Source organism: Eriocheir sinensis, chromosome 49 (genome assembly GCF_024679095.1).
Source record: "Eriocheir sinensis breed Jianghai 21 chromosome 49, ASM2467909v1, whole genome shotgun sequence".
Taxonomy (NCBI): Eukaryota; Metazoa; Arthropoda; class Malacostraca; order Decapoda; family Varunidae; genus Eriocheir; species Eriocheir sinensis.
The window spans coordinates 5,821,226-5,833,725 of record NC_066557.1 but is presented as its reverse complement, the minus strand read 5'-3'; the positions used below and the strand labels follow the sequence as shown (position 1 = coordinate 5,833,725).

Genomic DNA, 12,500 nt, shown 5'->3' with positions numbered 1-12,500 from the left:
TCTCTCTCTCTCTCTCTCTCTCTCTCTCTCTCTCTCTGTCTCAGGTGTAAATTAGTTGACCAGGTAACTCTGAACACCTGGAGAGACTTGTGAGTGAAGTAACTGTTATGAGAGGGAGGGTGAGAGGCGGGAGAGGGAGAAAGAGGCGGAGGAGGAGGAGGAGGAGGAAGGAAGGAAGAAGATGGATGCTGCGTAGGGGGAGAAAGGAGATGAGAGAAGATGGGGACAGGTAAGGTTGATGAGGGGGAGAGAGAGAAGAGAGAAAAAAGGAAGATAACAAAGGGAGAGGGAAGCAGAGGAATAGAGAGAAGGGAGAGAAGATAAATGAAGGAATAAGGTAGAGAGAGAAGATAAGGAGAGGTAAGATTATATTATGTTGAAGAGAGAATAGTAGAAGAGAGAGAAGAGAAAAAGGAGGAAAGAAAGAGACGGAAGAGAAAAAGAAGTGAATAGGGAAGAGAGAAAATATGAGGGAGGGAAGGTACAGTAAGCCAAGGGAGGGAGAGGAAGCAGAACAGAGGGAGAGATAGAAAGGGAAAGTAAGGGGGGGAGATAAGGGAGAGTAGATGACGGAAAGACTAAAGGAAAGGTGAGATATGCAGATGTTAGGTAAACTACGGTTAGGGAGAGAGAACCATTCAAAGAGAAAGAAAAGGGAAGAGGGAATGACGGAGAGGGAGAGAGAGGGACGGAGAGATGTGAGAGGAGAGCAAGAGAAGAAAACGTGGGAGAGAAACTATTTGGAGAGCTTAGCGTGGGAGAAGTTAGAAAATAAGAGGAAAGGTAAAGTAAAGTAGAGGCAAAGTTGGTGGCCGAGTTGTCAGCGTTCAGGCATGGTGAGCAAGAGGACCAAGGTTCGAGTCCCACGGATGAACACTGACAAATTTCAACCATCGTGGAGTAGCGGAAGATTACCCACATGCTGCCCAGATCTTCAATCAACCCTGACTCATCGGGGGACAGCATGGGCCAAATCAGAGCCATACATCACGGCAGCCACTATAAATAAAATTCGCCAGCTCCACTAACGGGCTGGGGTCGTCCAAGAGACCCCTCAAGAAAGCCTACCGACGCTATAAGCAGGACCTAACAAAAATAACTATAAGGCTGAGAGTGGTCTCGGTCTTATGAGCCCTTGAGCCTGTGGCGGGAAATAACCAATCACCAGAGACACAGGGCCAGTGTGACAGGGCGGTTACCACTGTTTTCTTTGCCTAGGTTTCCCCAGGTTCCCATTTAGCTACAAGCCCCAAAGGGAGGATGAACAGATGTGTGGGCTGCGCGCCGACCGTCAGGGCCTGGATTCGAACGCAGGCCCTTGGATCTGTAGGAAGGCAAGCTAAACACTGCACCACGGATACACGAACTGGTTGAGGAAAGAAGAGGAGAGGTAGAGAGGAGATAGAAGAGGAGAGAAGGAAAAGTGGAAAACATGGAGGGGAAGAAATACTAGTGAACGGAGAAGGAGTAAATGGGAGGGAAGGAAGAAAGGAAGGACGAAAATGTAGAAGTGAAGGAAACAGGAGAGAAAAGAATATATGAAAAGCAAAGAATGTAAGAAGAATAAAGAGAAAGGGAAAATAGAAAAGGGGGCGAAGAGGTTGACAAGAGGGTAAAGAATAAGGAAAAGGGGAAGAGGGAAGAAAAATTAGGAGAAGAGGAGGGAGAGGAGCAAAGGAGGAAGAGACAGGAAAAGGAGGAGAGGACGGCTATCTAGGGAACAGAGATAATTTGTGAGGAGGAGGAGGAGGAGGAGGAGGAGGAGGAGGAGGAGGAGGAAGAGACAAAGGAAGAAAGGAATTATCATGGGGAGAGAAAAAAAAGAAAAAAGGTACAAATATAGATTATGAGAGAGAGAGAGAGAGAGAGAGAGAGAGAGAGAGAGAGAGAGAGAGAGAGAGAGAGAGAGAGAGAGAGAGAGAGAGAGTTTCTTTCCAGTTCTCTTTCGTTCAAATTTCACTCATTTCTTGACCTTGAAAGTTTGAGAAAAGATTGAGCTTTCTCTCTCTCTCTCTCTCTCTCTCTCTCTCTCTCAATCAGTCGTCAAACTCATATTTAGTTAGAACATGATTTATTACAGAGAGAGAGAGAGAGAGAGAGAGAGAGAGAGAGAGAGAATAAAGTCAGCAGCGCAAACTTACTGACCAATAAATCAGTTTGACGCTTCACTTATCAAAAAATATTTCACTGTTTAACATTCTCTATCCCTCTCTCTCTCTCTCTCTCTCTCTCTCTCTCTCTCTCTCTCCTCCTCCTCCTCCTTTTATTTTTATCTTTCTTATTTTTGTTTCTCCCTCCACGTCTTTTCTTCTCTTTTCTCTCTTTCTTATTTTCTTCTCCTCCTCTTCCACCTCGTCCTTCTCTTCCCTCATCTTCTTCCTCCTCTTCTATTTTTACACCTTTCCTTTTCTCCTCTTCCTTTTCTCTTTATTATTATTATTTTTTTTTCTTCTTCTTTCTCGTCCACTTCCTTTTCTCGCTCCGGATTTTCTTCTTTTTCTTCTCTTTTCTTCATTTTTTCCTCTCCCTTTCCGCTCATCCCTTTCATTACCATTATTCTTATTCTCCTTTTCCTTCCCTTCTTTCTCATCCTTTTTCCTCTCTTGTTCTGCCTTTTCTTCTTTTTCTTCCCCTTCCCTCTTTTTTTCCTTTCCCTTTCTTCATCATTTTCCTTATTCTCCTTTTCCTTCCCTTCTTTCTCGTCCTTTTCTTTCTCTTGTTCTGATATTCTCTTCCTTTTTTCTTCCCTTCTCTTTCCTTTCTTCAGGATTATCCTTATTCTCCTTCTTCCCTTTCTCGCTCATCCTCTTCCTTTTCTTGTTTTGGTTTTCCTTTTTTTTCTTCTCCTTTCTTCATTTTTCTATCCTTCCATCTTCTTCTCCTTTACCTCCATCGCTTCCTCCTCCTCTTCTTATGCATTTTCTTACTTCTTTTTTTATCCATCATTATCAGCTTCTTCCTCCTTTCTTGCCTCCTCCTTCTCCTCCTCTTTCTTCTCTTCTTTTTCTTCTTCTCCGTCAAATATTTGCATGTTATTCGCTCCTTCATATCTCATCTTTATCATCATTTCTTTCTCTTTCTCGTATTTGCTAAACTGTCTTATCCTAATCTTATTCTCGTTCGTTCTTCTTCATTTATCATTTATTCTTTATTTTCTCTCTCTCTCTCTCTCTCTCTCTCTCTCTCTCTCTCTCTCTCTCTCTCTCTCTCTCTCATCATCACCATCCAATCTTAAATCTTATCTCCTTTTCATTCTGTAAAATTTAAGTTTTTTTTTACTAGGAAGACTTTTGAGCCTCTTTGCTACTCTCTCTCTCTCTCTCTCTCTCTCTCTCTCTCTCTCTCTCTCTCTCTCTCTCTCTCACCTTTCATATCCTTTTCTACCTACAAAATTACTCAACTACTTTTTCATGGAATTCTGCTGAGTACTCTCTCTCTCTCTCTCTCTCTCTCTCTCTCTCTCTCTCTCTCTCTCTCTCTCTCTCGGGGGGTGGGGTATAGGGGGGGTGAGGCAGGGGTCAGGCTTAGTGTCGCTGTAGACTCAGTGGCGAGAGGATGTGTGCCGCGCTGCTCCTCCTCCCCCAGTGCTCGAGTTGAATATGTCTCTCGCGCTACCTTACCTAACCTGCCTTCACCTGGCCGCACCTGACTTTGCTAGTGACCTCATGTGACCTCTCCCTGCCACGTAAGGTCAAGGGTCAAGCGCTATATATATAAGTAAAAGAACCTCGGAGATATAGTTTTGCAAGCAGTTAGTGACCTGTTCGGAAATGTTGGTCTTGCGTGTGACGGAATGACACTTAACGGGAAAACAGGAATATGGCGCAGAGTGTTCTGAGGGAAGTGCTGGAAAAGGTGTTAAACTGACCCTGGAGCGAGGTGTGTGATGTCTACCTGGACGAGGGAGACTTAATTAAACCAACGCACCTGTCCACACACACACACACACACACACACACACACACACACACACCTGGTACCGGTAACTGGCTGCATTACTAGGTGCTCCCTGCCGTCCAGCGTCACCCCTGCGTCTGTCCACCTGTCTGCCCGCCTCGTTACCTGGCGGGAGGGAAAGCAGGTAAGGCGCGGAGATGGTGATGCTGTGTTGTGTTGTGATGCTGGCACACTTATGATCAATGATAAACATATAATGAAGCTACCACTATAACTGCTACTGATGTTATGTACTGATACTCCTCCTCCTCCTCCTCCTCCTACTACTACTACTACTACTACTACTACTCTTTTTACTACTACTATTAGTATTACTACTATTAGTATTACAACTACGAGTATGGTATTACTACTATTACTATTTTCACTATCACTACTACTACTACTACTACTACTACTACCAGTACTACTACTATTAGTATTACTACAATGGTACGACTAATATAACTGTTTTCAGTAATACTACTACTACTACTACTACTACTACTACTACTACTACTACTACTAATAATAATAATAATAATAATAATAATAATAATAATAACAATAATATTAATAATAATACCCAATACTTGTATTATTACTACTACTCTAACTAATTTCACTACTACTATTACTACTACTACTACAGCTACTACTACTACAGCTACTTTCGCTACAACAACTACTCTTACAACTACTACTACTACAGCTATTATTACTACCACAACTAGTACAAATGACAATAATAATAATAATAATAATAATAATAATAATAATAATAATAATAATAATAATAATAATAATTACAATATGAATAAGAATAAGAATATCGATATTAGTAATAATGATAATCATGACGATAAAAATAATATGGTAATTATAACAAAATTAATAATCATAATTTTCAGTTTTGGGGATATGAAGGCCATTGTTTCCTTGTGTGTGTGTGTGTGTGTGTGTGTGTGTGTGTGTGTGTGCTTTACTAATTGTGCCTAAACTTTGTACACATGTAGGTATTCAAGCATGTGTACTTATTTCTGTGTGTGTGTGTGTGTGTGTGTGTGTGTGTGTGTGTGTGTGTGTGTGTGTGTGTTGCTAATAATGTTTACACTGTGTACACATTTTAGCATTCATGCATGTGTACCTATTACCGTGTGCGTGCGTGCATGTGTGTGTGCGTGTATGTATTCGTGAGTGTGTTTATTTGTGTGTGTGTGTGTGTGTGTGTGTGTGTGTGTGTGTGTGTGTGTGTGTGTGTGTGTGTGTGTGTGTGTGTGTGTGTGTGTGTGTTCGTGTGTGTGTGTGTGTGTGTGTGTGTGTGTGTGTGTGTGTGTGTGTGTGTGTGTGTGTGTGTGTGTGTGTGTGTGTGTGTGTGTGTGTGTGTGTGTGTGTGTGTGTGTGTGTGTGTGTGTGTGTGTGTGTGTGTGTGTGTGTGTGTGTGTGTATTCGTCCGTGCGGGTATTCGTGTGTGTGTGTGTGTGTGTGTGTGTGTGTGTGTGTGTGTGTGTGTGTGTATTCGTCCGTGCGGGTATTCGTGTGTGTGTGTGTGTGTGTGTGTGTGTGTGTGTGTGTGTGTGTAATTCACCACGGCCTGATCACGAGCTGGACTCACTTTCGCCAGCAGGTACCCTCACGACGTGAGCAAGTGCTCATTATCGTCGATCTCTGGGTACTGCCAGGACCTCCCACACCACACACCCCATCCCCCTTGCTCAAGGGGGGACAGTAACCACTCCTAGTCAAAGGAAAGAATCCGGCCTGAGCGGGCTCGAACCGCCGCCCTGTCAGACCGTGAAGCCTGGCAGAGCAGCGCTCTACCAATTGCGCCACGGAGTGGTATGTGTGTGTGTGTGTGTGTGTGTGTGTGTGTGTGTGTGTTTAGATGAAGAGGGGAAGGTCGGAGGGAAGGGAGAATTAAGGGAAGGGAAGGAAAAAGATAGGATGAGGGGAGACGTGTGTGTGTGTGTGTGTGTGTGTGTGTGTGTGTGTGTGTGTGTGTGTGTGTGTGTGTGTGTGTTTCATTAATCTAGTTTAACACAAGAGTCTTCATCGCGCCAATATTACAACACTTCACCATACAAGGCAGCCCAACACGTCCCACCTCGGCCGTTACATAAACGAATCCATCGGGGAATTTATAGTGATATTAAACGCCTTACTGTTTCACTGAAGAGGCTCTGGGAAATTGGAATCCTTTGTACACGGCCTTTAGAATTCATGAGGGTATTAAACTCTTCTAGAAACCTATTTGATAAGCTGCAAACACATCGCACTTAACTCTTCAGACTGCCAAAGAAATCGATTGTAGATATTACTGAACATTCTAACTTCTCAGAAAACCGCTTCAGACATCAAGGGAACGTGAAAATCTTTATATATCGTCACTGGAAGCAATTCACACCACGATTTAAACTTTGAACAAAAAATAAGGGTTGTAGTCATCTCCGACCAAGCTAACTAGATGGAAAATAAATAAAACAAAAGAAGGACGAAATACAAGTAAAATATGTAATTCGTCTCGGGGTTCCTTTACAGTGGTGATGATGTGCTGGTGCTTAGAAAAAAAATTAACATAGAAAAAAAATCATAAAGAGAAGATGAAACTAACATAACACTGCTCTAGAAATCAAAGAATCGTGAAAATCTTGAGAGATGGTCTTTTGGAAAACCTTGTGTACATCACTTGAAACTTCGAACAAGAAAAAAAAACCGATACCATTGAATATTTTAGCTTGACAGGAAACCTCCTTGAAAAAATATGAAAACCTTGATAAATCGTTGTTCAGAAAATATTTGCTCCTCACACTTGACACTTCCACCAACAAAAAATAATAAAAGGATGACAACACTTATCATTTCTTTTCTTTGCCTTTCATTTCCTCCGTTCGTTCGTTCCTCCGTTCTTTTGTATGTTCATGTCCTTCCTTTCTTTTCCCTTTATTTTATTTTATTTCCTTTTTTCTTTTCGTTCATCCTTCTTTCCTTCTTTCCTTCCTTACTCTCGTCCCTCCTCTCTTCCTCTCTTTTTTTCTTTCTTTCTTCCATTTTAGAAAGAGAGGAAACGTGTAAATGGTGATATCGTCTTTCTTAGAAGCCATTCACACCTCACAATTCACCTTCGATATAAGCACTGACGATACCACTGAACATATTAACCTGACAGAAAACACCTTTAGAAAACCAGGAAATGTGAAACCCATGATAAATTGTCTTTCAGAAACTATTTACTCTACAAACCGGAGACTTCGGACAACAGCAAAAAAAAAAAAAAAAAAAAAAAAAAAAAAAGTATAAAGACGAAACCAGTGATCATTTTATGTTGACAGAAAATCACTTACGAAATCAATGAAATGTGAAAAGCTTGATGCACTGCCTTTTGGAAAACATTTATACCTCACACCTGACATTTCGAACAACAACAACCCAAAAAAATGTTATAACTCAACATTTTGTCTTGACGGAAAATCGCTTTAGAAATCAACGAAATGTGAGAATCTTGATAACTCCTCTTTCAGAAAACATTTATCTCTCAAACTTGAAACTTTGAACAACAACAAAGAAAAAGAAACATTGCCGACATCACTAAACATTTAACCCTGACACAAAACCGTTTTAGTGGATGTCAAGAAAATGTGAGAACCTTGATATCTCGACTTTTATATTATTCACATTTCACAATTTAAACTTCGAATAAAAAAATGTGGATATCATAGAAAATTATACCTTGACATTAAACCACTAGAGAAATAAAAATAAAAATAGATATGAGACCCTTAATAAATCATCTTCTGGAGCTCTTTCACACCTTAGACCTCACGCCTTCAACTTCGCAAAATAATAAACCCTTCGTATAAGTGTTATCGTAATACTGAACTCGATATGGAATCATCGAGGAGACTATGGGTCTCCTCGATGGGTGCAAGATGGCGCCACTATAAACACTCGCCTGCGCCAGAACGGGGTGGGCCGACCATCAGGCCCCACCGGGAAGATGCCTACCGGCGCAATAGGCCGCGACGTAAAAAAAAATAAAAATAAATACAAGACATTGCCACCCAAGAACACATATTTGACAAGGCTTTCGTAGGAGTTGTGGGCATTTCCAGGGGTAGTTTTATGACCCTGGTGGTAGTGTCAGTCTTCTGTACCATGAACCTGAAGAAACACTCATTAGAACCCGACTGACCCCCTCTTTGACCTTTAGAAATAAGCGAGTGTCTTATAATACCAACCTATGTAGAATCTAAACCCTCTGGAAATCCGCTATAGGAATCATGAGAGCATCGAACCAGACACGATTCACACCTCACCTTCGGCTTCGCATAAACATCGTAATAAATCCGTTGAGGAGAAATTAATGAACTACTTAACTTGACATAAAACCGCTTGGCATTTAACTTGATAATAAAACTTGATATTAAAACTCGACATAAAAGCGCTGAGTTCAGGGAATATATTGAACAGTTTATTAATAATTTGTGGAGTGTGTGAAAACATTTAACGCGCCGAAGCTGCAGTGCGTGACGTAGATAAATATTAAGGCGGCAAGATAAAATAATCATAAACGAAAAAAAAAAAAGGTAGGGTAAAAAAAAAAACAATGGAGAAAATTGGAAAACAACAGAGGGAATAGGAGGAAAGCAGATAAAATAGAAATTAGAATGGGGAATGACAAACAAAAATAAAAAAAGGATGATAAATAAAAACTACTTAAGTAAAATATGATGAAGAAAAGGGAAAAAAAGAGAAAATCGAGATAAATAAAAGACATACAAGAAAAAAAATGATAAAGTTAAAGTGAAGAGATCGAATACGACGCAGAAAACAGAATACAATAAAGAAGAAATTGCGAGAAAGGAAAGAATGATAAATGTGGAAGACAGGACAACAAATAAAAACTAATTACAGAACACGATAGACTAAATAAGACAAAAAAAGCATGAAGCAAAACGAACTAAACAAGGAGCTAAAAAAAAAATAAAAACTGTAAAAATAAGACCAAAAAAGGGTGAAGAAATGTATAAAAAATAAATATAAGAAACGATACAAATCAAGGGCCAAAAATAAAACAAAATAAAGCAAAACAGACCGAAGCAAAAGGTCCCCAAAAATACATAAAACAACATCATATAAAAACAAAAAGTGTAAAGACGAGACACCAAACAAACGGCTTAGAAAACAAAACAAAACAAAAATATATAAACCAAAATGGAAAACTAAAAAAAGGCAAAAAAAAAAACTAAAGATGTGGTTGTGTGACCTTGATAAAAATGACCAGAAAAAGATGGAAAGAAAAGACCAAAACACTCACAGAGAAATGACCTTCATAAAATAACAGAAAATAGGTGGAAATTGCTAGAACGTAAAAATATGAAAATCTACACAAATACAAGAGATAAAAAATAAATAAAATGAATGTAATATCAATAATAGGCGATAATTCGAAAATAGTCCTTCAGTAAATTTAATAATAAAGAACTCTTACCCCTAAACACCGCAATACCATACAGCAACATAGGGAAAGCAATACTCCCATAAAAAAAAAACATTAAAAAAATATATATAAGCACGGGACACCAAACAAACAGCGTAGAAAACAAACAAAAAAATATATAAACCAAAATTGAGAACTAAAAAAAGAAAAAAAAAACACTAAAAAAACAAGTATAGAGAACGACACAAGCCCAAAAAATAACTAAGAAAACAGAAATAAAAAAAACAAGTGGAAATCAAAATTGAGAACCAACAAAGGGCCAGAAAATGCAAAACTGAAAACCAAGTATAGAGCACGAAAGAGACCAAACAAAAGGCTAAGAAGTAAAAACAAAACAAAAAAACAAATAAATAGTAAGCAAGATAGAGAACCATCAAGGAGCAAAAAAATAAATAAAATAGAAAACGACAGAAACCAAAGAAATAGCTAAAAAAATACAAAAAAATAAGGCAAGACAGAGAAACGACAAAGGTAAAAAAATAATACTAAAAAACAAACATAGCAAAAGATAGAAACCAAACAAAAAGCTAAAATAATACTAAAAACCAAATATAAAAAAAAAAAACGACAGAAACCAAAGACTAAAAAAAAAAAAACACGAATTAAAACCAATTAAACAGAACAATAAAAACCAAACAAAAGTCTAAAAAAACATGAATAAAAACCGAGAATAAAGCGCGATAGACCAATTAAAGGGGATAAGGTATAAGTCAAGATTGAGACCAAACAAAGAACACAAGAAGTCATAAACAAAAACAAACAACAGTGTAACGCGATGGACCAAAATAAAGACAAAACAAACAAATAAAAGCCAAGTAAAGCGCGATAGTAAACCGACAAAGGGCAAAAAAAAAAAAAACGAAATGAAGCAAACGAAGCAAGACAGAGAACAAACAAGGGCAAAAAAAAGGAAATGAACAAACAACAGGCAAACAAAAGGGCTTCAAACAAATCTGACACAACTATAAATCACAACACAAAACAGAAACAAAAAAAAAATAGAAATCAAAGTCAAGTAGGTAGAGTAAATAGACCAAATAGAGAGAAAAAAACACAAATAATACAGAAATAGAAACCCAGGATTAAAAAAAGATAGAAAACCAATAAAGGGGAAAACAAATAAAAAAAATTATAGAACACGGTAGACCAAATTGAGAGAAAAAAAACAATACACAAATAATAAAAAAAACAAGTACAAAACACGACAGAAACCCTACACAGGGGGAAAACAAACAATAAAAAAAAAATTATAGAAAACGATAGACCAAATATGGGGAAAAAAAACGTAAAGCAAAATAAAACAAACGAAGTATAAAACACGACAGAAAACCAACAAAGGGAAAAACAAACAACAAAGAAAAGGCAATTACAGAACACGATAGCACAAACAAGAGAAAAAAAAACACAAAACAAAATTAACTAAACAAAAAGCTAAAAACAAACAAAAAAAAAAAAATAGACCAAAAAAAGGACAAAAAAATGCATAAAAACAAATATAAGAAACGATACAAATCAAAGACCAAAAAATAAAACAAAACAAAGCAAAATAAACGTCAAAACACATATATAAATCACAACAGAAAACAACAAAGGGAGATACGGACTACAAACACAGAAACACACTAAGGCTTCAAAGGGGGAATAATACAGGGGGGGTGGGGGGTGGGGGGTCAGGGGCGAGGGAGATCAGTAAGGGTGTCAGAGTGCTGGGGTGAGGCTCGTCCATCAGTCATTCATTATTGCTATTCATTCCGTTAGTCGGCGCCTCGCTCTCACTGATTCGACACGGCGGAACAAGGACGGAGTGAACGGCGATGGAGCTCAGGTAAATAATAATAGAAATCGCAACACAAACACATACTATGAAAAGAAAGTAAAGAATGGGAGTGTGAAGGGGACTAGGAGGATTTGACATGGCAGAACAAGTACGAAATGGATGGCTATTGAACTTTGGTAAATAATAATAATAGCACGAATAATAGTAATAGAAATAGCAACACAAATACTCAATATGGAAAGGAAGGAAAGAATGGGAGTGTGAAGGGGACAGGAAGGATTTGACATAGCAGAACAAGGACGAAATGGATGGCTACTGAACTTAGGTAAATAATGATAATAGCAAGAATAGTTAATATGAAAAGAGAGTAGAGAGAGAGAGAGAGAGAGAGAGAGAGAGAGAGAGAGAGAGAGAGAGAGAGAGAGAGAGAGAGAGAGAAAATGTTTGGTAGCTAACTCTTGGTAAATAATAACAACACAAATAATTAATAAAAAAGAGGTGTAAAGAATATAAAAGTGAGACGAGGAGAGAGAAGACGTGGTAAAGAGGAGGAGGAGGAGGAGGAGGAGGTGAGAGGGGAAGGAAGGGAAGATAGTAGATAAGGAAAGGTTGGGAGATCACGCGAGGTAACGAATGGAGGAAGAACTTGGCCGAAATATAAAGGAGAAATTAACTTAGTGAAAAGTGAACGGAATATTAACTTCAGCGAAAGGTGGATGAAATATTAACTTACGAGAAATGTGAACGGAAAAATATCATGCGGGATGTGAACGAAAAATAACTGGGTGAATTGTGAACAAAAATTTTAACTTGAGCGATCTGTGAACAAAATTTTAACTTGTGCAAAATGTGAACTGAAAATTAGCACGCGAAATGTGAACAAAAATTAACTTGGATGAATTGTAGCCGAAATATTAGCTTGATCGAAATGTGAACTAAGAATTAACGAGGGAAATGTGATCTAAAAATGAACTTGAACGCAATGTGAACGAAAAATTTACTTAGGCGAATTGTGAACGATAAATGAACTTAAGAACGGAAAATTAACTTAAACGAAATATAAAGAAAAAATGAACTTGAGCGAGGTGTTAGCGAAAAATCAACTTAAGGGAAATATGAACGAAGAAATAACTGGAGGTGATATATAAAGGAAAAATCAACTTAAGGGAAATATGAACGAAGAAATAACTGGAGGTGATATATAAAGGAAAAATCAACTTGAGGGAGATATGAACGAAGAAATAACTGGAGGTGATATATAAAGGAAAAATCAACTTCAGCAAAATGTGA

General features: G+C 38.3%; 1 protein-coding gene across 1 annotated transcript in view; it reads left to right on the top strand.

Moving 5' to 3' along the window:
- The first annotated feature begins 3,540 nt into the window (after nucleotides 1-3,540).
- LOC126981744 (uncharacterized) overlaps nucleotides 3,541-12,500 on the top strand; it is a 457,088-nt gene continuing 448,128 nt past the window's right edge. Inside the window, exon 1 of the mRNA XM_050833266.1 lies at nucleotides 3,541-4,081. The gene's annotated coding sequence lies outside the window, so the exon portion shown is untranslated. The remainder of the gene's footprint in view (nucleotides 4,082-12,500) is intronic.